Below are 24,369 nucleotides of genomic sequence, written 5' to 3'. Positions count from 1 at the left end.
GCTTCCAGGAAGGACGGCAGGTCAGGCTCCTCGGCTTCCCCATCTCTATCCTGCCCAATCTGTGTTTTCTTCTCCCCCCTGCCCACTTCCGTGGCTTCCTTGCAGTCTCTGCTCCCTCAGCCTGGCCGTACAGCTCTCAGGCCCCTCTCGGTTATAACGGACACCCTTTGGTTTGAACTCACCCCTACTACTGAGCACATTCTCCCTATCCTTTAAATTCCCTGAAGCCTGAATCTGCCTGGCCCCATTCACCTGTTGCTTCCAGGTGACAGGATAGGCCATTTCCAGCCAATGCAATGATTCCCCACAGGTCAGGTGTCTGCCTCTGGTCCAATTCCTAGGAGCAAACGAGTGGTGGGAAGTAAAAGGGTGTGTTTAGGGCATTTCTCGTGAGAAACGGCTGTGGTGTAAGCAGGCTCTGATTGCTGTCTCTAATTAAAAAGTAATGATAACCAGGTCTTCTTCAGAACTAGCAAACGTGCTCTTAAACTTGAGCTTTGGTACATTATTATTATTTTATTCATTTAATCACTTATTCCTTCTGACTCATCTATCATAGAAGATTTGGGGTGGCTTGTAAAATCTATATATAATAAACAAGGATCAAATAGTTGAGAAACATGTAAATTCTTATTTTCCTAAGAATAGAAAAATAAAAAGCCATGGACAGAATGATCACCATGTAGTCCATAAAGCTCAACATTGGAAAATTAGTATATGTGCTGCCAAAGCGAGCACTCAACATTGGAAAATTAGTAAAGGTAGGCCTTGCATTTGTCTCTCCACCTGAAACCTGCCAAATTGAGTAGCAATTGGCCAGATACGAGGCAAAAGTCCTGGCAGAAAATGTCATTTATGTTCAAAGGGATTACTAGCCCAGCCTGAGGAAGCTTGCCCCTCCAAAGAGACAATCACTCTTTGTCTCTCTCTGTCTCTCTTTCTGGTAATTTCTAGGGCACCGTGATAGAAAAGAAGACTCTAGATCATGTCCTAAGGCTTCTTCTGGTCCTGATCTCTTAAGGATGGTTGAGGTTTCATTGACCAGGCAAGAAGACAAATCACTAAGAAAGGGAAGATTTCATGTAGCTAAAAACCAACCTCCAACACAACTTCAGTACATTGAAGCCTCACCCACTTGCCTCCCCCCAAAACAGAGACACAGTTTGAAAGTTCAAAAGGCACATCATAGATTTCTCACTTCTTTTTTATTGTTCATCGTAAGGCAAGAAGGACATAGGAAGGCTGGCTCAGTGATTTTTCTACTCTCCAGTTTTTTGCCTGTGGCATTTCTGACATTCTCAGATCTTCTGAGCCTTTTTATTTACCTTTTTTTTTTTTTTTTTTTTACTTTCTTTTGATTAAAGAGCAGCAAAAAGCACTAGAAAGCTTGGTCCTGGTACGTGAGAATGGACGAACTCTACCTAAGAGTACCAGGTCTGACATGCTGAATGAGAGGCATGGTAAGAGCTCTGGAAAGTGAAAGGGTATGTTCCCTCACATACTGGACCTGGGAATCATTCTATTTTAAAGGACAGCTGTTGTTCAATACTCGTTGAGTAGTCCCCATGTTCTAAGTGCCACAGGAAGCATGCATGTGACTTGACATATGAAGAGAGGAGACTAGTTTTTATAGGAACTGGTTATTTGATAGGATGATTGTATGGAAAGGGGTAGAAGGATTCTTGGTGCTTTAACTCTTGCTAACTGAGAAAAATGTCACATAGATTGCCAAGACGGTGATCCTGAAAAACCATTTACAATATTCAATTAACAATAATTAAGGAACTCAGTGGGAAGCTCCTTACTGACTTGCTAAATAGCAAAAATTGGTACTTGGCATTCCCAGTGGGTGAGAGAAAAGATAATAAGTACCCAAAATGTAAAGACAATCGAAATGAAACCAATTATGACCAAATTATATTACTCAAATAGAAACACAAGTTGAATCAGGAACATTTAAGTTTTTGACAAGAAATATTAAAAAGAGATACAATAACATTTTAGCCATTAATTGATCATCTAATCTAGTGTAGTTCTGGGAAGGGAGCTGCTTTATAAGCCTCTAAGTTTTACATATGCTGATAAGGGACCACAGTCTATTATAACAACCTCATATTTTTAGGAGCTGGTAAGGCTAATTTTCTGTTAATATAGTTAATAATGAACCATAATTGATTCTATTACCAATGGTCTTGAAAAGACAGTTAGATAGTCATTTAGCTCATCTTTTCACAATCACATACTCACAAATACTAATGCTAATTTGATTTACTATATTCAACTTTAGTAATTTTCAACTATTCTCCACCAACTGATTTTCTAAGGCATTAAAACAAAGATTCTTTTTCCCCCTACCCTTTTATAGTTTTTCCCTCCTGTTTTGTTACTCTCCCTCACTTCCCCATTAATTTCCCCTCCTCCAAATATTTGAAACGGTACAACCAACCTCAGACTTGAAATAATCCTCCAATATCCAGTGCAGCATAAGTCAAGGGTTGATTGCATATAGTTATAATGGAGCAAATCTGAAGCATGGAAGACTTGTTAGGTTTCATTTTAATCCAACCTCCCCATTCCTACATGCATATGTATATATTCACATTTCACACTGACTAATATTTAAGTCTAAAAACCTAATCCAGTCTGATCTCTGGCAAGGAAAAAAAAAAACCATTAGTACATTCATCATTAATCAAGCAAGCAGCTGTAGAAGTTCTCCTCTGATACACTCTTCTGTATGTCCAAACCTCTGTCAGCTGAATTAAATCTTCGGTTTTTGTTTGGTTTAAATATTTAATACTCCAATATTTTTAATATTAAATATTTTAAATGTTTGGCTTGAAAATAAATAAATAGATAAATAAATAAATAATAAATAAAAGCTTTAAGTATGTTTGAACAAAACCCTATATTTATTATCACAGAGCTAAGCTCAATCAATCTTTTCATAGGAAAACAACACTGAGGAAGGTGTAAATCACAGCTATCTTACAGAGCTAAACCTATATGTTTGTGTGCATGTGTGTAAATATAAACAGATGTGTATATGTATAAATATGTTTTTCAAAAACTTGATCATACTTTTCTGTGGCCTGCTTTTTTTCTTAATATGTTTTAAATGTCTTTCTAGTCCAACTAATAAATATGAATTTTACCAATTTAATGGCTACATGATGGGTGTAGTTTATCTCATTTGATTAATCTTCTGTTGTTCAACATTTAAGCTCTTCTGGTTTGCTTATACAGATCTTTACATATTTATCTGGGAGGCAGTCATTCAATTGGGATGAATTTCTGCAGGTCATAGAGTTTCACCTTTAAATATACATTGACAATTTGCCTTCCAGAAAGGTCATTTCATTTTGCATTGCCATGGGTGGTGCGTGAAAGTGTCAAATAACCCACATCTAGTACAGTCAAATAACCCACATCTAGTACAACTCAGGTTTTTCTTTATATGATAGATGAAAAGAGGTATCTGATTCCATTTGTATTCTTTGGTTACTAGGAAGGTTGAAAATGCTTTCATATGTTGAATAGTCATTTCTCATTTTGTAAATTCCCAGATCACATTCTTTGTCCACTCTTATAGACTAAGGATATTGACCCTTTGTTATTCACATCTACAGTCTTGCAAATGCTTTTCCGAGTCTGTATTTGGTTTTTAAACTTGTTCACGGTATTTTTTTCTAGCTATTCTTGTGTGTTTGATTAAAAAAAAATAAATATTAAAATCAGTTTTTAATAAATTTCAAAAAAATAAATCCATCTGGGAAATTGAGAAAGATTTTGTCAGTTTTTTGAAAGAGTTTATAAGTTTTCAGTATGGACTCTGGACAAAGGAAGCTCCTTTTGCAGTTCTATCATTCATTGAATGCCTCCATGTGAAAAATGCTAAGCTAGCCATTGTGGGGGCTACTAGAATGGTTACCCTTGATCTCTGTCTTCAGCTCTACACAAAAGAAACAAGCGACACAACTACTCACACATTAATATGAGTAAATATTAAAGGATAGGATAACAGTGGCTTTGGAGTTGTTTGACGAACTGGTTGCTGAGTGGAACTCGTGGGAAGATGTGTGTTGTTGGTGAGCCAGTTGGTTTGCTTCAGTGGCCTGACTGGTTTAACATGGGGATTTTGGGGATGAATGCGCCACCTTCAATTACACCCTGTGTCTCCTTTAGGATATAGATCTATTCTGATCCAGCAATGAACTCTCCCTTGGAGCAGAGTCCCGACCTGGTCCCAATAATCCTGGCCATCAGGATATTTTCTTCACTCACACAAAAGCAATGACCTGATAGCGCACTTTATGAGGGAGAACGCCTGCCGACCTCTAAGATTTCCATCAAAATCATAGTTTGCCAAGGTGTAAGCTGACCGCATCCTTTACAGGCGTGTGGATCAGCCAGCTGGCAAGTCCTGGCCACCACTCTTGCCAGGCAATCAGCCAACAACACAGCACTCCGAGCAAGATTCACTCCCACTGCAACATTTATTCTATTTTATTTTTTGAGGTGTTAGCTGCATTCTGTTAATTGGGACCTTTTGCAAAGTCTTCTAGGCACTTTGAAGGGTCCATTCTCCCATCAATTTCTGGTGAAAATTTATAGTCCTGTCACATGGGTCTTCAGCAAGAAATCTGTAAGAAGAGTGAAGGTGAATTTTTTTTTTCTTTACCTAACTCAGTGTAGCAGAAATGAGGCAGGGGAATGTCAGTCATTTCTAAGGATGCCAATTTTCACTGCTTGACAATCTTAGATGTAAAATTTCAGCTATTTGATGATATGCCTAAGCATAGCCCATCCCCCAGATCCAATGATAAGTGTTGAACAGCAGGTTTGGGGCCCTTTGCTTAGGCATGATAATTTAGGGAAATAGTTAGCTCATCAGAATTGGCTGGGTGCCCTGTTTTCATATTATCCAGACAGAAGTCACTGAACCACAACTTTGCTGCTTAGAAACAGGCACTAAAAGGGAGGGAGTGGGGAACTATGAATAGTGAGCCAGTTACCATATTCAATCATGAAGTGTACTTTATACTCAAGGAGAAACTGACACATGTTCAATTATGGCCCAAGATATGTCTGGAAGAGCATTCAGAAGACCTGCTGGCAGAACTCTGGTTTTTCCCAGCCAGGTGACCTCAAGCACGACCCCAGACGCTCTGAACCAGGGGTTCTTCGCTTGCAAAAGAGGATGCCAACTGATGGCTTCTAAGTTCTCAAGCTCCATGGTCTGAGGACTTGGTCGAAGATGCACATTCGTCACGTCTCCATTCAGCTAGACTCTACTTTTAAAATGTCATTCTTTAAAATGAGAAACCTACAGTTCATTACACGATGACGGCTTTTCAGTCTGTGCAGGTGGCTCAGCAGAGCACACCCTCTGTCTCACCTTAGGAAGTTCACGTGCTCACGATGGGTGAAGGAAGGCAGGGCATGAATACCGATGGGATGACATGAGGGAAGCGCAGAGTACTGTGGGGTTTGGAGAGTCACAGATGTGACCCTTGCCAGCTCCTTTGTTCGAAGACTGGCTGCAGGAGAGCTGGCTGGAGACTGGAAGTTGGGGTCATGGAGCAACTGGCATTTGGTGAGACTTCCAAGGGATGAAACCGAGGGGACTCTAGGCAGGGAGAACAGAATAAACACAGATGCAGACACAGGGAAGTCCAGACAATATTTAAAGAATTCCCGAACTCACACTCCTAGAGATAACAAATCCAATGTGTTTGTAATCCAGGTGAAGGTGTTAATTTATTTTTTCCACAAATATTTATTGAATACCCGTTTGTGTAGGCATACCGCACTTGGTGCTACAAGATATCCAACGATGATTCAGGAAGTTTAAACTAGGGGTTTAAACTAGGATTTTAAATAATAAAAGAAATACATGCATATTTCACATAAAATATGGAAGACAGAAGAGAGGACAAAGAGCTATATTAAAAATCACCTACCTTACTTAAGTTTATAGACTTTGAAAGTAATGTCTCATCCAGCACACAGAAGCAAAGACATAAATTTGGATGAATACAGAAGCAATCACTGATTAGCTCAAAGCAACATTTAAATTGATCTTTCCAGTGAAAAGGCATTAGAAAAAGCAATCTAAAGAACACCTGTTTAGATGCACTAGAATCAACAATTAGGTTCTTCAGGGAATGAGGAGTTTTCAGCCGCCTTTACTCCAATGAGAGGCAATAGAGCTTAGCATTTTTATTACTGTAATCAAGAACATTTAAGGGGGCCAGAGGAAAATATTCACACCCACCTCTTAATCTTGAAGAGGAGGCAAGTCCCCTAAGCCACTCACTTAATTAAGCACGGGATGGGGTTGGGGGAGGGGATCCTCTGTAGGATTCTCTCTGTGACTCTTCCTCAGAATCTGTACTCTAAAAAAAAAAAAAAAAAGAAAGAAAAAAGAAAAAGAAAGAATCTGGGCTCTAGACTTTAGAGTCAAAGAAAAAAAAATTAATTGCAATTTCCAGACCCAAGGAGACCCAGGCAGAGAATGTGACTGGCGGAGCAGTGGAAGCAGCACTCCTTGACCGTTCCCTCTTCAGATGTCTGTCTAATAATTATAATAACAATAAAAACAATAATAATAACAGTGAGCACCTATTTAGTGCTTACAATGTGCCAGAGTCCCATGCATCTTCCATGCAAAATCCACCACTCCCTGAGTAGGGAATACAAATAACCCCCTTTTGTAGATACTGGAGTGATTGCACAAGAAGGGTGTCATCCCAAACCGGGGCACTCTTTGAGAGCCAAAGGGGGTGCTGTGCCTACTGGCAGTGGGGCAACGGGGGTAACCAGCTGACTCTAAGCCAGAGCACGTACAGATAAGGCTGCTCAGGTGCAGAGTCAAGGCCGGGGATCCCCGGCAGCGTCAACCTCAGAATGTTTCCACTGAACAGCTTTTGTCCTTGGGCCAGGCCTTCCGGAGCTTCAGTGTTTTTATCTGTAAAAGAGAGGTAATGAAACTACTTCATACAGCACACAGTTCTGGAAGTATTTAAGCACAGTGATGTGCTTAAGCTCTGGATAAGAGCTCAGAGCCACAAGCCACTAAAGACCTCGGTTGGGGCTCCGGCCCGCCCCCCCCAAACCCTCCGGCCCCCAGGGAACCCAGCCTTCTGTGCAGCCCCCGCAGGCCACTTCACTTCCCTGGCCCTCAGCCGGCTGGTGCATGGAAGGCTAGGGTGGGACTGAGGGCAAAACATCCCTTTCGACTCAGACCTTCCTTCTTCTTGGATTCCTCCAGAGTTCATCCAAGGTCACCCCCATGCGGCGAGAGGAATGCCGCTCCTTTCTGCTTCTAGTTCAGAGAACCAGAGAACCGAGTCCTTGTGTTTATGCTTCCGGTGGTTCACTAGTGCTTTCCCTAGGTGGTAGAAATGGTGACCCCGGAAGACCTTTCTCTCCCCTCTTCTTTCCATCACCTTTTGCTTGTACTGGAGCTCCTTCCGTGGATCCTTTTGCAACACAAGGCGGCAATAGCAGGGAGCACGCTGATGGGCTGGCCGAGGAACTGCATGGGGGGTCACATGCCTATGACCTTGTCCTTTCTCTTAGAGCCACAAAATGTCTGCATGAGAAAAAAATATGCTACAAATTACATTCAAAGGCCTCATTATAATGCCAATGTTAGGACCACTTTTCCTAAGGAAAAAACACTGGGATTAAATTGAGAATGAAACACATGAACGAATCCAAGGCAGTGGGGAAGGGAAGACCGTACAGGCTTGAGCTCGGAGATTAGACGGTTCCTTGCCACCAGCACACACCCTCTCGGCATGGTGGCCTCCAGAGCAGGCGAGGACACTTGGGCGTCCCTTTTCATTTCCTCCTTCCATATCTCCAAGATATATATATATATACATAATTTTTAAGATTTTATTTGTTCATGAGAGACATAGAGAGAGGGAGAGACACAGGCAGAGGGAGATGCAGGGTCCCTGTGGGGAGCCCAATGTGGGACTCAATCCCAGGACCCCAGGATCATGACCTGCTTGACCTCAGGCCCCAGGGCGCCCCCATATCTCCAAGATATTAATGGAGCACCAACCATGTTACATTCAGGAGCTACGCCAGGCTCTGAGGGTGGAACAGATGAACACCATAGACGTGGTCTCTGCCTTCCTTGAGCTTCCACTGTCAGGATGAGAGGAAAGAGTCCGTCTAATCACCACAGGGAAACGTGTCAGAGAGGGACCTTGAGAAGCCCATGGAGGAGCAATACGCGGTGCCACAGGGCGGTCTGGCCCGGTTAGGGCGGCGGGCAAGGTCTCCCTGAGGAAGTGAGGAGGCTCCGGTGGAGACGGGAAGGATGAGTCGGCATTCCGGGCAGAGGAAGCAGCTTGTGTAAAAGCCCTGAGGTGAGAGGAAGCTCCGAGGGTTTGAAGAACTGAAAGGAGGTCAGAGTGTCTGGAGCTCTGAGAACAGGGCAGTGGGTACGGATGGGCCTGTTGCCGGACACAGGGCCTGTCAGCCTCTTGAAGCATTTAGGGTTTCCCTAGAAGCCACAAGAAATTTCTCCAAGTGTTTTCAGCAGTAAGTTGAAGAAGCAGAGTCTATCTGCAAAGGATTCCTCCAGGAAAATAGGCTCAGATGAGTCAAGAAAGGAAGGAATAAGGAAATAAGGAATGATGGTAGCTAATGTTTATGGACCACGCTTTACTACGGACCAAGTATTGTTCTATGAACTTCATACACGGTTCCTTGAACCCTCACCCAGCCCTACGGGCCGACTTTACCATCCCCTACTTTTCACGGAACAGGAGACTGAGACACAGGAAAATTGGGCAGGCACTGATCGGCTAGAAAATGCTGGAACTGGGCAGCCCAGGTGGCTCAGCGGTTTAGCGCCGCCTTCAGCCCAGGTCGTGATCCTGGAGACCTGGGATCGAGCCCCATGCCGGGCTCCCTGCATGGAGCCTGCTTCTCCCTCTGCCTGTGTCTCTGCCTCTCTCTCTCTCTCTCTCTCTCTCTCTCTTTGTCTCTCATGAATAAATAAATAAAATCTTAAAAAAAAAAAAAAAAGAAAGAAAGAAAATGCTGGAACGAGGCTTTCGATCTCCAGACTCCAGACCCCACGGCTCGATCACGACAGCACAGAAGCCCCTTCCTGACCTTGAGCCCGGACAGAAGCCAGGCGGTGGCAGGGCCTGAGCCTGGCTAGTGGCTCTGGCAGACAGACAGACCCTCCACTGTCAGGTGGCGAGCACCGAAACGCACTCAGGCCGGGGCTGAGTGAAGGGAATCCCCGGGGTCTGTGTGGCAAGAGGTGGGAAGGTGGCAGCAGAGGGCATGCCATTTCTTTCCTGCTCCCTTTATTCACCTTGATGTGTAAATTCTTAGAGTTTCTAAAAGGTTTGCTTCTGCTCTGCCTGCATTCCAAGAAATTCTGTATGAATTTTGCTTGGATTCACACGCTCATTGATTCCATCTCCCCTTCTCAGAATTAATCTGAGCTGATAGCCATGTTTCTAGCTTCCAAACGCTTCGTCTTCTGCCAACAGTTGTCACCCTTAACTGACACTGGTCAGGTTTGAGCCTCAGAAGGTGTACACTGATGTATCTCAACAGCGCGCTTCAGGTATCTGTGTGCTAAAATGTAAGCAACACGAACTGTACTTATGTACAGCTGCCATTAAAATACATTTTTAAATACACAGTTCCTACTCTCTTACTTCAAGATTATTTTTGGAAAACTTGCTAAAAAACAACCTTCTCACAGATTTTTAGTTCGAACTACTGGACTACAAAAACCAACTTGGCAGAGCTGTTCTCTGATACACATATGTGCATTTACACACACACACACACACACACACACACACACCCCTCAGTTGGTTAAGCATCTGCCTTTCAGGCTCAGGTCATGATCCTGGGGTCCTGGGATGGAGGCCCCCCCCAGGTGGGCTCCTTGCTCAGTGGGAAGCCTGCTTCTCCCTCTCCCTCTGCTCCTTCCCCCTGCTCATGCGTGCACGCGCACTTTCTCTCTCTTTGCACTCTCTCCAATAAATAAATACAATCTTTAAATAAATAAATAAATAGGAAGATGTGGGAATGTGGTATTGCAAAATTTCTGTAAATTCTAAAATCTATCACCAGAGGGACAATTCTAGCAAATTAGTCAGAATTATAATTCTAACTCTGTAGGGTACCTCTGGCTAAGCTGTCTCTCTCCTAATGATTCCACAAAAGCAGCAGGACGCCATTTATGCTTCTTTGTTAAAATGCCTTGTGGAGTGGGGGTAGATCGTGCATTCCTCTGTTCCTGCAATGGTTATTTGGCACTTACTCGTGCCAGAGACTGTGGTAGGGGGAACAGTGATGTGCTAGGAGGAGCATAGGCTCCATTTTAATTTCAATCTTATTGGAAGAATCAGACTAATGAAGCAATCAAATTTGGAGTCTCTGGAGGAAGAGACCTGTAAGCCAAGACCTGAAGGATGAGTAAAAGTTACCCTGGAGAAGAGAAGGAAAAAGAGGAAGCAGAGGGAATGCCATATCAAAAGTCAGAAGTGAGCAGGAATGGTGGGCATTAACAAGCTGTATGAAGTTCAGAAGGGCTGGCTCTTAGAATGCAAGAGAGGCGTTGGTGAATGAGACCAGGCTGCAAAGGGTCTAGTAACCTATGTTAAGGAATCTGGATTTACCCTGAGGGAGGAGGAAGCCCTTGTAAAGGTTATTGTGGGGGAGCATGGAGAATCCGATGAGGAGAAGCTGTTGTAACGTCCCAGAGAAAATGGTGGCCTGAACTAGGATAGTAGCTGAGGGGAAGATTCAAAGAGTAACTGGAAGGTTGGACAAGGAAGTGCAGGGGAGGGGCAAGATGACAGACAGGACAGCTCCCAAGTCTCTGGCTTGGCCAACTGGATGGATGACAGAGCCATCTACTGAGAGAGAGAGGGGGGACGAGGTGGGGGTGATGGGTACGGGGTGGGGGGCTGGGGGTGAGGGGGTCATTAGGGTTCCCTCACTCTGAGGCTGAAGTGCCTGCAGGGCACCCAAGGTAGATGACCAGCACCAGCAAGTTAGTCACTTAATTAGCTCGTTAGTTATTGAGGGGGCTAGAGCAAAGATGGGGACATGGTAACTGAAGCTAGCTGAAGGAGCAGATGAGAATGGTTGGAAGAGGTGTCCAGTGATTTGAGCAACATGGAAGTCACTGGTGATTTTGGAGGGACAAGTTCAAGGACGGTAGTGGAGACAGAAGGCAGGTAGGCTAGAGAGTGAGCATGGGGAGAGGAGCAGGTTATAGGCAGTGTAGACACCTCTTTCAAGAAGTTTAATGAAAAAGAAAAAAAGAGGGTCTGGGGCAGCTGCTGGGTGGTGGTTTTAGATCTGGGAGATTCTGGTGAATTTAAATACGAATGATAAAAAAAAATCCAGGAGGGAAAGAGGCCTTCCCTCTTTCTTCTCCCTTCCTTGAGGCATATACTTGGAAGGAGAGAGACAAAGTCCTCCGGAAGCTGGGGATGGCATCAGAACTGGGGTAGGTGAAGAGAGTGGAAAGACAAGTGTGGGGGAGGAAAGAGCATAGGCTTGGCTGTGGGGACAGGCTGAAGATGTTCTCACTGAGGTTTCTATTTCTCTGTTAGTGCAAGGCAAGAAAATCTGTTAAAAATGAAATCATTCTTTTCCTCCCAGTTAAATCCAAAGGGAAACAAGATTTCATTTTTTTTACCTATCAGATTGGCCAAAATGAAAATATTCACTAATAAATTACATTGTCAGTGACTGGGGGGAGTATAACACTATGTAAATTCACACAAGCTCTTTGGAGGGCTAGTCTAAAGCCAGAACCCTGTTCTAAACCACACTTTTTCACCTAAACTGTGTCTCGAAGACGATTCCATGTCCACACAAATAAATCCAGCCAGCTATGAAGGATATCTTCTTTAAAAAAAAAAAAAAAACATTTTATTTATTTATTTATGGGGGACACGGAGAGAGAGGCAGAGACACAGGCAGAGGGAGAAGCAGGCTCCCTGTAAGAAGCCCGATGTGGGACTCAATCCAGGGACTCCGGGATTGTGACCTGAGCCAAAGGCAGACACTCAACTGCTGAGCCCCCCAGGTGCCCCTTATTTTCCTTAATCTATTTCTTTTTTTTTTAAAGATTTTATTTATTTATTCATGAGACACACACAAACACACACACACACACACACACACACACATACACACACACAGAGGCAGAGACACAGGCAGAGGGAGAAGCAGTCTCCATGCAGGGAGCCGGACACGGGACTCGATCCCGGGACTCTAGGATCAGGCCCTGGGCTGAAGGAGGTGCTAAACCGCTGAGCCACCTGGACTGCCCTTCCTTAGTCTATTTCTTATCCACACTTCTTGGTACATGTGAGAATGTCTACTAGGGAAGATGTGTAGCTGTGAACTTGTACTCTGTTCATTTATGTCCAGGATGGTTCATTCTATGGATCAAGTGGAATGGCCATGGGGGCCTAGACTAAGCATCATTTCTGGGTGTGTCGGTGCGGGTGTTTCCAGATGAGATTAGCATTTGAATTGCTAGGCTCAGTAAAGTAGATGGTCCTCCCCAGTGTGGGTGGTCATGGCCTCAATAGAACGAAGAGCAGAGGAAGGAAGGAGGAATTCACCCGGTTTTCTTACCTCACTGCTTGACCTGAGACATGTCATCTTCTCCTGTCCTGGGACTGCGATTTACACCATCATGGGTTCTTGGGCCTTCAGATTTGGGCTGAATTACGTCCCTGGATTTCCTGGGCCTCCAGCCTACAGACTGCGTTATCTTGAGACTTCTCAGTGTCCATAATCATGTAAGCAATTCCTTCTAATAAAGCTATGTATGTATGTATGTATATCCCATTGTTCTGTTTCTCTGGAGAGCGCTGGCTGATGTCATGTCCTTGCCCATTTTTCTACTAGGTAGAAAATTTCCCTATTGATTTTTAAGAATGGAGAAGGTTTGAAGTAGGCGCCACGGGAGAGAGAAGAGGGCTGAGAGAGAGGGCTGGTGTTTAGGGCAGCTGCTGGTCCTACCGAGCTGCATCCGCAGCTAAGGACTGGGCCTCCTCAGCAGAACAGAGCTTGGCAGGCCTCCTCAAGCTGAACAGATTTTCACTGAAGGGTCTGTGTGGAGCCCTGGACTGTGATTTCTTTCTCCTAAAGGTTTATAATTCCCTGAGGCCGCTGCTGACCAACAGGCCTGCCATCAGAGTAGGAAGAAGGAAGGCCCTATTCTTGGAGTTCCCACTGTCAGCCACTGTGGGCCCAGGGGTGGGAGGGAGGGAGGAAGAAGTGCCTGAGTCCCTGAATCAGCTCCACCAACGGTCGTTGGGCCTCCTCGCTGGTCTCGGTGTTTACTCTGGGCATCGGTTTCTGCTACTTGATCTAAGGGGTGGGGCCTTCCAGACCCCTGGGGAACCAACCGATGTCAGCTCTGCTGGACGCTGCCCTTCTGGGGCAGCTCTTTTTTTTTTTTTTTTTTTTTTAAGGGTTTTATTTATTTATTCATGAGGACAGAGTGAGAGAGAGGCAGAGACACAGCAGAGGGAGAAGCAGGCTCCATGTAGGAAGCCTGATGCTGGACTCGATCCCAGGGCCCAGGGATCACGCCCCTGGAGGCAGCTCTTGATGCAGCCACCCGTAGCTGGTGCCTTCGTCCAGATAGTCACAGCTGCTCTCCTTGTCCACACACATCCTAGGCCCGAGGGCCAGATAGCAGAGGGCAGAGGAGGCTGAGGATGCAGGGTGGTACTGGGCCTCCTCAGCAGGGCAGCTGTCCCCCTCCTACCCTTTTGCATTTCCCGGAGTCCCACAGAGTTCGGAGCCTGGGGGGTGTAAGAGGCCAAGTTATGGAACAGGAATTGAAAAGCCAAGCAAGGACCCTTTCCCAGGGCACAACTTAGAGCTCCCAGCTACTCATGAAACCCCACAGTGGTGTGAATTGTTTCGTAAACTGGCATCATAACGTTCAAATCACATAGTTAGAAATGGCTTAAGTAATAAAAGGGTAGAAACACATTTCAATCATGCGATGTGCCAGGTACTAGGCTAAAAGGCCTTCCATACACTGGCCCTTAAACAACCCTGTAAGTGGTGACCATTATCACCCCCATTTTACAGATGGCAAAAGTGAGGCTTTGGGCCGTTAAGCAACTTTCCCTAAATCACAGGGCGAGTGAGCGGCAGAGCAGCCATTTGAACTTTGCGCTGATGTGGGAACTTGTAAACCAGTATTAGGCTGGGGCACTGCGCGTCCTGCTGATCCCTCACCAGTGTGACTGTGGCCAGAGAGGCCCTTACTGACTGCAAGTACTTGTTTCTCAATGTCTTCAGACTTTACTCCTTTCCAAGTAAAGAGCCCCTCCGAAGAGTCCTGCCCCAGGACTTAGAACTTAGACCCATCACAGGCTCTCAAGAACAGACCCACCTCATTGAACAGACACTTCACCTGAGTCCACCGAGCCTCTCTTGTCTGGTGACCAGAGGAAGGACTTGCCTGTGGATGATTGCTCCGCCCACTGCAATCATTATGAAAAGGGACATTCACATCACCGATCCTAATACTCAGATGCCTTGGAAAGGCCCGCAGTTTTCAGCTAAACTTTCATAACCATTGCTTTTATATTCTCCTTCTTTATTTTTTAAAAAGATTTTATTTACTTATTTGACAGAAAGAGAGAGAGCAGGAGCACACAAGTAGGCAGAGCAGCAGGCAGAGGGAGTGGGAGAAGCAGGCTCCCCGTTGAGCAGGGGGCCCAACATGGGGCTTGATCCCAGGACCCTGGGACCAGGACCTGAGCCGAAGGCAAACGCTCAGTGACTGAGCCACTCAGGTGCCCCAGATTCCACTTCTTTAATTAAAAATAATTTCTTCGCCCCACTTCCTTATCTAACCCTTTTGCTTGTGAGTGGAGGTTTAAGCTTTGGAATCCTGGCATCCATGGAGCTTTGACACTGAGCTAGCAGGTGCGGGGGTGCAGACCCATAACCAGAATCCAGAGGGACACATTATTTTCTTTTTCAACCCTCTGATGGCTGAAGGTGTTAACCATGTCACTCTGTAGCAGCTGAAAAGGAAACTGAACACAAAGGAAAAAGAATGACACAACCCTTAATTCACTATTTAAAAAGACAAACATTCAAAACATGCGGACTGTGAAATTCTATTTTTAAACCTTTTACTTCATAAATGTTAATGAAAGATCTCACTGAAATTCTCTTTTAAACTTTTAACTTTTATTGTTTAGGTTGATGCCAACCTCAACGGATCTCTTGTCTTTGTCATAGGCACCACTGTAAGGGACATTTATGAAGACTGAGCCACATGGAAATGAGAATATACTCCAACCGGTAAGTTATCACGGTCAGTTAACTCCTCCAAAAGATTGGCAACTTTGCAAAATTGTTCCAATATCTGTTTCCCCTTTGCAGAACCCAACGTTTAGAAAATCCCTTCAAAATTTCTCAAGCTACAAGCACTGCTTGGCTTCTGAAATGCTAAAAATGCCCAAATAGTACTTTGATTTTCAATGCTCTCTCTCCACTCTAGGTTCCCAGGTCATTATTGTAAGTGTCCCCAGGGTGTGTACAAATGAAGCTTTTTTTTTTCCCCACAGGCAGTGGAGGGGACCCCAATCATAATTTTTAGTTACTAATAAAGCAAAGTGCAGCCAACTGAAATGGCTCCCAAATAAATTGTTGTTGAGACTAGCATTTTTAAAATTGGTATAGCTGGGATCTCAAAGGGTTAGAACTAATTCACAAATGAGAAGTCACAGAGGAAGCTTAAACAGGCCTAACCTTCCAGGCTGGCAACAGGAAGCACAGCTTGGCATCCCCTGGTCGGTCCCTCTTTGACCAAGATGACAGTGTGGGGTTTCTGAGTCTGAGGAACAGACTTAGTAAAGTCCTTGATTACTATCTTTTTCTTTTCTCTCTTAAGGGCGGTAGACGTACAGGGGCAATAGGAAGGGGTCCAGGATTTAGACCATACCATTTAGAACTTACCAAGCAGGTATGTTCTATAAATGATCAACTATACTTACTCATTCAGGAGCACCTGCCTGGCTTGGTCAGAAGAGCATGCAACTCTTGATCTCGTGGTCATGAGTTCGAACACCGTGTTGGGTGGAGAGATTACTAAAAAAAATCCACAAACTTAAAAAAATTATACTTGCTAGTTTGAAAGCTATAACTGGTATATTTTGATACATCTTCAGTTATTTAAGCTAAATACACGGGAACATCTCTCTGTAACTTTTAAGTGTTGTATTGAAGTATAACATACATAAAGCAAAAGTGCAGACATCTCTAGTATAAATTTAATTATACATTAACCCGTGACTTTAAAAGCGAGAAGCTTTCTCTGCTGAGTCTGTCAATTAGAAGAAAGATTACTTTATCTAATTAAAAAGATAGTTTTAATCAGAGAGAGAAAACCAGAAATGCAACACTGAACGTATACATTTTTTTAACCAATAAACAGCACACGTTTTATTCACACCCACATCATAACTCATATTCTCCACAGGCCTTGGATTCACTAGAACACTGGCAGTTCAAGCAAAGGTGACACTTTCATAAAAGTGCCTGTGAGTTTGACCTCTGCAGCACCTGATTTAGAATCTTAAATTTTTTTTTTAAGATTTTATTTATTTATTCATGAGAGACACAGAGGGCAAGAGAGAGGCAGAGACACAGGCAGAGGGAGAAGCAGGCTCCATGGAGGAAGCCCGACGTGGGACTCGATCCCAGGTCTCCAGGATCAGGCCCTGGGCTGAAAACGGCGCTAAACTGCTGAGCCACCTGGGCTGCTCATAATCTGAAATTTTTAAAAATTGATTACATCTTGCAGGAAGTTCAACAGCTTCTCTTGAAAAGCCTGACAGACAGATGTTTTGCAACTGAGTGGAGCATAAATACCAGTAATTCCTGGCTTTGAAAATTCTTTACTCTGAGAAATCTGTCTGAATTCACCCATCACAAGCAAATGACAATTCTTCTTAGCAACCCTTATACCTAACAGTTGACGTGTTTATTTTGACACTGATTCTTTTTTTTCTTTTTTTAAAGATTTTGTTTATTTATTCATAGAGACCTAGAGAGAGAGGCAGAGACACAGGCAGAGGGAGAAGCAGGCTCCATGCAGGAAGCCCGATGTGAGACTCGATCCCGGGTCTCCAGGATCACACCGCAGGCTGCAGGCGGCGTTAAACCGCTGCGCCACCGGGGCTGCCCTTGACACTGACTCTAAAGCTCATTCTGATTTCCAAAACATTCAGTTGTGAAAAAGCAAGTGTCTCAAAACTGAGGAAACATTATTTTGATACTTCGCAATATACATTACACCAAAAGCAATATAGGTTGTCTATGTGTAAAAAGCAAAAACCAAAACTGTACAGGACACTGTGATTGGGACTCTACTTGACTTCTACTTGACTTCGTATTTGGGGAGCTATGTTGTACCAGGAGCAGGAGATTCAAAGTGACAAGTCCTGAGTATTTTCTCCAATGCAAATACCACTTCAAGGCAACTTATCTTTCATATTAATAACCATCGTCTCTTTGGAGTGCCTACTCGGTCCTAAGGCACTATGCTAGGTACAGACTCCCCTGGTCTTTATAGAAGTTCCACACAGTTGGTATTATTACTTATCGACAAAGAAACTGGGGTTGGACGAGAACATTGTTCAGGCTAAGTCATCTATATGGAAGACCCTGGATTTGAACCCGAGCTCATCAGACTCCCAACACTCAGACTCTTTCAAGTACACACAAGCTTCTTCAGTTGTAACGTGTTAAGTACATTTAGTGTACTCTGAATACCAAAAGTGACTACAAAGATCTTTTGAGGGTACAAGGCGTGGAAAGAAGATAAATGTTTATATCCATACGTGTGTGTGTATGTACATATACACACATGCACAACCTTTCATTGGGGGAACTTTCTTTCACTGAAGCCGCATAAAAGCTTAAAAACCTCACTGCTGTAGACAGTTGGACTGAAGGTCCGACTGGAATTAGTGAAAAGTATGAATTGTAAATTCATTTAAAATAAGATAGATTTTCCCAATACCCTATGAAGTTCAACATGGACGCCCACCCATTGTCTTCTTTCATGTTCCCAAGAAGCCCTTGAATGAGGCCGACTTGGTGTTATCAGCCTGATGTTACAGGTAAGAAAAACAAAGCCCCGAAGAAGTTAGGTTCCTTGCCTATGGTCACAGAGCTATTTGGTGATAAACCCACAGCTCCCTCCTCTGCAGAGTGACCTAACAAATTCCTTCTGAATTACTAGATAATTATTGGATAAGAATGATATGTATTCTTATATTAATTATTCATATATGAAATTGCCTGAAGTGCTCAAAGATGTATTTCAAACATTCCCCTTGTAAGCTCATTTACATCGCTCTTCTGTACTCCTTAGGAAGACAGAGTTTGCTAAATGAAGGAAAATTTCTGCCCAGATCCCAATCAAGTTATTATAAATTCCAAATTAATAGGGTCTAAATAAATAAGAGCTTATTATGGGGCTAAAAGCTGATAATGTTATTTGTTTCTGATATCTTCTTTCATTTGCTTCAGCTCCAATTGGAGTATTTTATCTCCTGCCTGTTTTTTTTTTCCTGTTTCCTCATTAGAGAAACAGGCCAAGAGAGGTGTGCGAGGAAAGAATTACTCATATATGAATAAAATTAATAACCTGAAATTACGGAAGGGGGCGGAGAGGCGTCTTTTTGGTAATTTATCATAATGTTTAGTAACAGCAATGGGTTGCGTCCATCGTTTGTGCTTTCCTTACACTTTTTCATTATTCCACGTGTCCAATTAGTTCAACCCAGGAGGCAACTTCTAACTTTCTGCGGGGAGGCAGTCTCCCAAAATGGGGGGGTCATGCGAATAACGACTTCGTGTTCTTATCCAGGTTCTTAGGAACCGAGGTATTTTTGTCATTTACCCTGGGATTCCTGGGCACCGAGAAGCTTGGCCGCTCACCACCCCGACAGGGGATCCACTCTAAGGACCCAGAGAAGGTCTGTCCCTAAAGGAAATTTTAGGGAAAAGTCATCTGGGGGCAGATGGGGGGTTTTCCTCCCGCCGGGTTTCCTCGCACCTCTGAGGGGTCCTGGGGGGCTCCACGAGGGAGCGACAGACGCTCTTACTCCCGTGATCAGCCGGTAGAGGCTTTGGGGCGCCAGGTGCACCCCGAGAACCGTCCTGGCCGCCTGGGCCCCGTGTCCTCCCTGGGCTCCGCCACACAGGCTTCTCTCTCCTTCCCTCCTCCGCCTTTCTCAGACGTCCTTCCTGTTGGGGGTTCGGTTCCTTACTTCCATTTGGTTCTGTCCTTTCCTGTAGGGGCTTCTGAGTTTGTTTGTTGAACCGTTTCTCTCCGCAGGGCCAGCTCAGTGTCTCACGTCTCTATGGTGTCGTCCCCCCCCACCCCCGTGTTGTGGATCTGGTATGATGTGTCATCTTCGCTTCTATTTATTTCTCTCCTCCCAGCTCTGATTTCTTTATCTCTGGGCCGCTTGTTTCCTCTCCTTGATGCTCCCGTTGCCTATTCTGTGCCCTTTGACCGCAGGTCCCTTCCCAGCGCCCTCCTTGGAGTGGCCCAAGAAGGTGCCCCGACTAGGCTGGAGTGGGCCCGGGAAGGCCCTGCTGAGTCACGCTAACGACTTCCCCATCCTCCCTTGGTCCCCAGGCAGTCTCCTCTGCTGGCAGCGGCAAGTGTCCCTCCCAGGAACCCAGATGACACGAAGGGAAGGAAGCAGGAGGAAGTCAAGGTGAGTGCTGGGCCAGCGACAGATGCCACAGACGCCACAGGCCAGAAGCTGTCCCTTACACACTGCCTGGTCAGCACTCGCCTCACAGGCTCTACCCCACGCCACTGTCTACACAACATGACTGAGTGTAAAGTACAGAGCCACTCAGAGCAGCTGCCGAGCCAGCTAGAACCCAGACTCTCTAGAACCTAAAACCAAAGGTCACGGTCATCAGACGTGGCAGGTGAAGTATAATCAGTGTTTCCACTTGACCCTAAATTACTTCAAACCAACCTCTGGTGGGGTGCAGGGTGCGACTGTCCCTGTCCAGAATATGCTTATTTCTCCTGGCTTGGCTGTGACCCAGGCCCACCCTTGGCATTTTAAAAAATTTATTTTATTTTTATATTTTTAAAAGATTTTATTTGTTTATTCATGAGAGACACACAGTGAGACGCCGACAGAGGGAGAAGCAGGCTCCCTGCAGGGGAACCTGATGCAGGACTCAATCCCAGGACCCCAGGATCACGCCCTGGGCCCAAGGCAGATGCTGAACCACTGAACCACCCAGGTGCCCCCATTTTTATTTTTTTAATTTTTAAAATATTTCCAGGTATGTTTATAAAGAAACCATGCCTATTAGAGCTGCCTGGCTGCCACTTAGTGGTTCAGCGGAGGGACAATCTGTGACAGTTAACACTGTGGCAAGTTTATTTCCATCTTATCCTTCAGCAAATAGAAGAAGAAGAAAAAGAAAGAAAGAAAAAAAAAGGAAGCACAGTAAGTTTTGAAAAGCCAGATGAACAACAAGCTCTCAGAAAAACAATCTGACCTACCTTGCAGTAGTAAGAGGACCTAAGGGACAAACAGCATGACCTCTCCTCCTGCCCCTCCCAGCACCTGGGGTGACCAGGGTGGCCAGGGCGGGTCCTGAAGCATCGTACAGTCATTAGTTGGAGGGCGGGGGCAGCAGGGGCCAAGCAGACGCCTCTCCTTTCTCTTCGGAGTGCTGCTGGGGAGGGCTGATGCCAGAGCCGACTCCGTTTTCCCTTTTACGGGCAGGTGTCAGCGTGTTGATTTTGAAACTGAACACCAAGGAAAATACCTCGTCTGTTCAAAATCTTCAAAACAACAACAAACCTGCGCTTTTCACATGTTTTTTGTTTTTGTTTTGTTTTGTTTTTGACAAAAGAAGTCTCTTTTATTTCACCCTTTTTTAGGGAGAGGTAAGTAGGGGAAATTAGTGTTCGCTAGGATCCTCTCTGATGTCAGGCTTCCGCTCCCCCCACCCTGGCCTACTCTTGAGACAAAAGAGAGAAGAGCTGGGTCTTAGGACAATGAAAACAAAGACTCAGGGCTGAGGCCTTTGTCCATCTGGAACAGACCGAGGTTGGGTGTGAGTAGAGCGCATCCCCGGGGAAGCCAGGAGTCCTTCCGGGTGAGGCAGCTTTAGGCCTCCCGTCTGCCCGCTCTCGGCCGCCTTCACGGGGCCCTTTTGGTCCAGGGGCTTCTCTTTAACAACATTTGAGGATTTTTGTTTTTGTTTCTTGGCTTCCTCTAAAAAAGATAACAGAAGGATGAGCTGAGAACTGAATCCATAGAACAGAATCACACACATGCACACACACAGTCAGGAATTAATTCTATTCTCACAAATATACATACAAAGATTAAGCACTGGGGTTCCAATTTAGTGGTGATTTTTCCCAAGACCATTATAAAGTAAAAGACAAAGAAAGAGGAAATAAATAAGGCGAAAGGAAAATGTCCTTGGCCAGATCGGGTCCAGTTGCTGGTATTCTTGAGATTTTCAGTTCTCTTTTGCTTATGAACCCTCTTGCCCCTAATTCCTGTCTCTATGGTTGGCATCAGAAGGGTCACTGCCTGGTCTTTCATTCCCTTTGATGAACTCTGTCTCTGTCTCCATTTCGTAAAATGTGCTTTTTAAAAAAAAAAAAAAAAAAAGATTTTATTTATTTATTTGAGAAAGAGAGCATGAGTGGAAGCAGAGAGAGAGGGACAAGCAGACTCTGCTGAGCAGGGGGCCCAACGTGGGACTCGATCCCAGGACCCCAAGGTCATCACCTGAGCCAAAGGCAGACGCTCAACCACTGAGCCATCAAGACACCCTTAAAATCTTGGGCTTTAAGCAGCTGCGTGCACAATGTTGGCTCCTGCACAGAGCCAGGCAATGGTCCAAATTAGGACGGCATGCTCTCTGCCAGCCTACCCTGGGCTCCGCACCTCTCCTCTCTGCCACGCCGCAGACGGAGGGTTTACTGGCTCTTTGTATTCCACTGAAACAGAACTATCTCCAGGCTGAGTGCTCCCAGAAAAATCTACCACCACAGTGGAAAAGCCACTCCTGTTAGTTATTTTGTCACACAACTATCCTCTGCTGGAATGGGCTGAGGTTTCTCCCTTCATTTTTTTCCTGACCATTGTTAAGGATGGGCCACTTGAGTAGCCATATCAGTTTCCTAAGGCTGCCACAGCAAAGAATCATCAAGTGGGTGCATATCTACTTAATCAACAGAAACTTACCTTGCAGCTCTGAAGGCCCGGAGTCCAACGTCATGGTGTGGTCAGGGCTGTGCTCCGTCTGGCGGCTCTAGGGAAGGGTCTGTTCCAGGCCTCTCTCCCAGCTTCTGGTAGCCTCAAGCATTCCTGGGCTTGTAGAGGCATCAGCACCCAAATCCTCTTCCCACTGCGTGTCTGTCTCTGGGCCCCCCCTTTTTTTTTTCTAGGCCCCCTTTTATCAGGACATCAGCCAATGGTCTCATTTTCACTTGATCAAATATCTAAAGACCCTCTTTTCAAATGAGGTCGCGTTCTGACGTTTGGGGGTTAGCACATCAGCATATCTATTTTGGGGGGACACAAGTCAGCCAGCCCCAGGAGGGAGACAGCCTTGCCGTTTAAATACTTTCCCAACTCAACAAAGGAAAACTACTCTCTTTTGTCTGCTGTGCCAGCACTTGGGCTGTTCTGACACGAGAGTCATCAGAAGATTCCAAAAATGGTAAGCAAGAGCTGCGTGGTAGGTTAAATCATCACTGTGGCTCTAGAAATCTCTGCTTGGCCACTTCCCCTCGTGTGGGCTTCCTGGGTCCCCTCTCCTAGTGGTGATCGGAAAGAAGTGGTGATCGGATGTGTACTTTCACCGAAGGTTCTTTCCCGAACTCCCAGTGCTTGGACACCTCTGAGCACTTGTCCTAGCTGCTACAGCAGCTCACACAGGAGGAATGGGGAGGAGGCTGGCGAGTGTGTCAACACAAGTACTGCTGGTGGCACAGGAGCAAGTCACATCCTCGTGGCACTGCTCCCATGTAAGACTGCAACTGACATTTAAGTGTTCTGAAATAAAAAATAATTGAAAAGATAAATCGTCGGGATCGGATCGTCACTGCATGTTCTTCACAAGTTCAGAGCACACTTGTGTTCACGGACATCCTGGGTTCTCCTAATTTTCTAGGCAGTGTTCGCACCAAATGCACGATACCAATCTTATCCTCCAGGGCTCACACAATGACGCAGTTAATCGCCTTTTATTTCCATAGCACCCCTCCTGCCTCACCAGCCTCCCCAAGTTAGGGCAACAGGGAGGATGAGTAGGCGAGAAAGAGGACGGGGTGCAAACTGGAGGGGCTCACGGGGGCTCGGGTCCCCAGCCTGTGCTGCAGCCTGGTGGTATGAGAATGAGACATGCTGGCTTCATGTACAGGTTGGGCTAGTTTTCAGCATCTCGTTTGAACGTTCTGTTTTGATTTTTATTTTCCAGTTTTTCTAGTTGGGTAAGCCTTGGGTAGATAAGTGGGATCAGAGGAGAAATCCCACTCGGACTACAAAGGCTTCCCCTGCAGATGGGATTTAAAAGGGAAGTAAGTGAGAGTGAGCTTGGATGAGCCAGGTGAGGGACGAGCCAAAGCCATGTTTTTGCACAGGGCAGACAGGAGCACTTCACGCAAAAGGGAGTGGGAGGACTAGATTTCCCTTTTTTTTTTTTTTTTTTTTTTAACTTTTTCCCCTCACTTGGAAAAATTTATGTTTTTCTTTCTGATAATTCACTAGCAACTGTACAAAAGTCAACAGTACAGAGAAAATGAAGGTTTCTATAATGTCATAATGTCAGTACTTTTCTACTCTGGCTATGAGGCAACCACATTGATCAGAGTTCAAGTTATTTTTATCCAGACTTCTTAATACAACACTATGTAGGTCTACAGCTTTCTCCAGATAAATAGGATCATTAACAGGGTCATAACATTCTGATTTGTCTATACTTTCCCATGTCAAGTCATGAAGAGGTAACCTATTTATTTATTTTTAATGAAGAGTTTATTTATTTATTCACAAGAGACAGAGAGAGAGAGATGCAGAGACACAGGCAGAGGGAGAAGCAGGCTCCATGCAGGGAGCCCAACGTGGGACTCAGTCCTGGGTCTCCAGGATCACGCCCTGGGCCAAAGGCAGGCTTTAAACCGCTGAGCCACCCAGGAATCCCGAAGAGATAACCTATTAAAAAAAAAAAAAACAAAAAAAAAACAAACTACGTTTCATCTTTTAAAATAAAGCAATTCTTGCACAAATTGAA

General features: G+C 44.9%; 2 long non-coding RNA genes across 15 annotated transcripts in view; both read right to left on the bottom strand.

The window, feature by feature from the left end:
- Positions 1–1,186: 1,186 nt before the first annotated feature.
- Positions 1,187–22,478, bottom strand: LOC144314139 (uncharacterized). 12 transcript variants are annotated; one of them, XR_013379830.1, is made up of 10 exons: positions 22,320–22,478; positions 20,612–21,332; positions 16,056–16,149; positions 12,655–15,089; positions 8,078–8,524; positions 7,452–7,597; positions 6,850–6,970; positions 6,278–6,398; positions 5,399–5,629; positions 1,187–4,643 (listed from the first exon to the last, which is right to left on the bottom strand). It is a non-coding gene; the product is annotated as an uncharacterized LOC144314139 (long non-coding RNA). The 12 variants fall into 12 exon arrangements; XR_013379833.1 differs by having other exon boundaries at positions 1,187–5,629; positions 16,056–16,167; XR_013379827.1 differs by having other exon boundaries at positions 1,187–5,629; positions 7,249–7,597.
- A 57-nt stretch (positions 22,479–22,535) lies between these two features.
- LOC144314140 (uncharacterized) overlaps positions 22,536–24,369 on the bottom strand; it is an 87,846-nt gene continuing 86,012 nt past the window's right edge. For 2 of the 3 annotated variants that reach the window (XR_013379836.1, XR_013379835.1), the window contains 2 exons: positions 24,130–24,290; positions 22,536–23,132 (listed from right to left, as the gene is read on the bottom strand). This is a non-coding gene — a long non-coding RNA (uncharacterized LOC144314140). The remainder of the gene's footprint in view (positions 23,133–24,129; positions 24,291–24,369) is intronic. The other variant, XR_013379834.1, reaches the window with a different exon arrangement.

This window comes from Canis aureus, chromosome 5, assembly GCF_053574225.1.
Source record: "Canis aureus isolate CA01 chromosome 5, VMU_Caureus_v.1.0, whole genome shotgun sequence".
Taxonomy (NCBI): Eukaryota; Metazoa; Chordata; class Mammalia; order Carnivora; family Canidae; genus Canis; species Canis aureus.
Note: the sequence above shows the minus strand (reverse complement) of the source record. Positions and strands in the feature narration are given on the sequence as shown.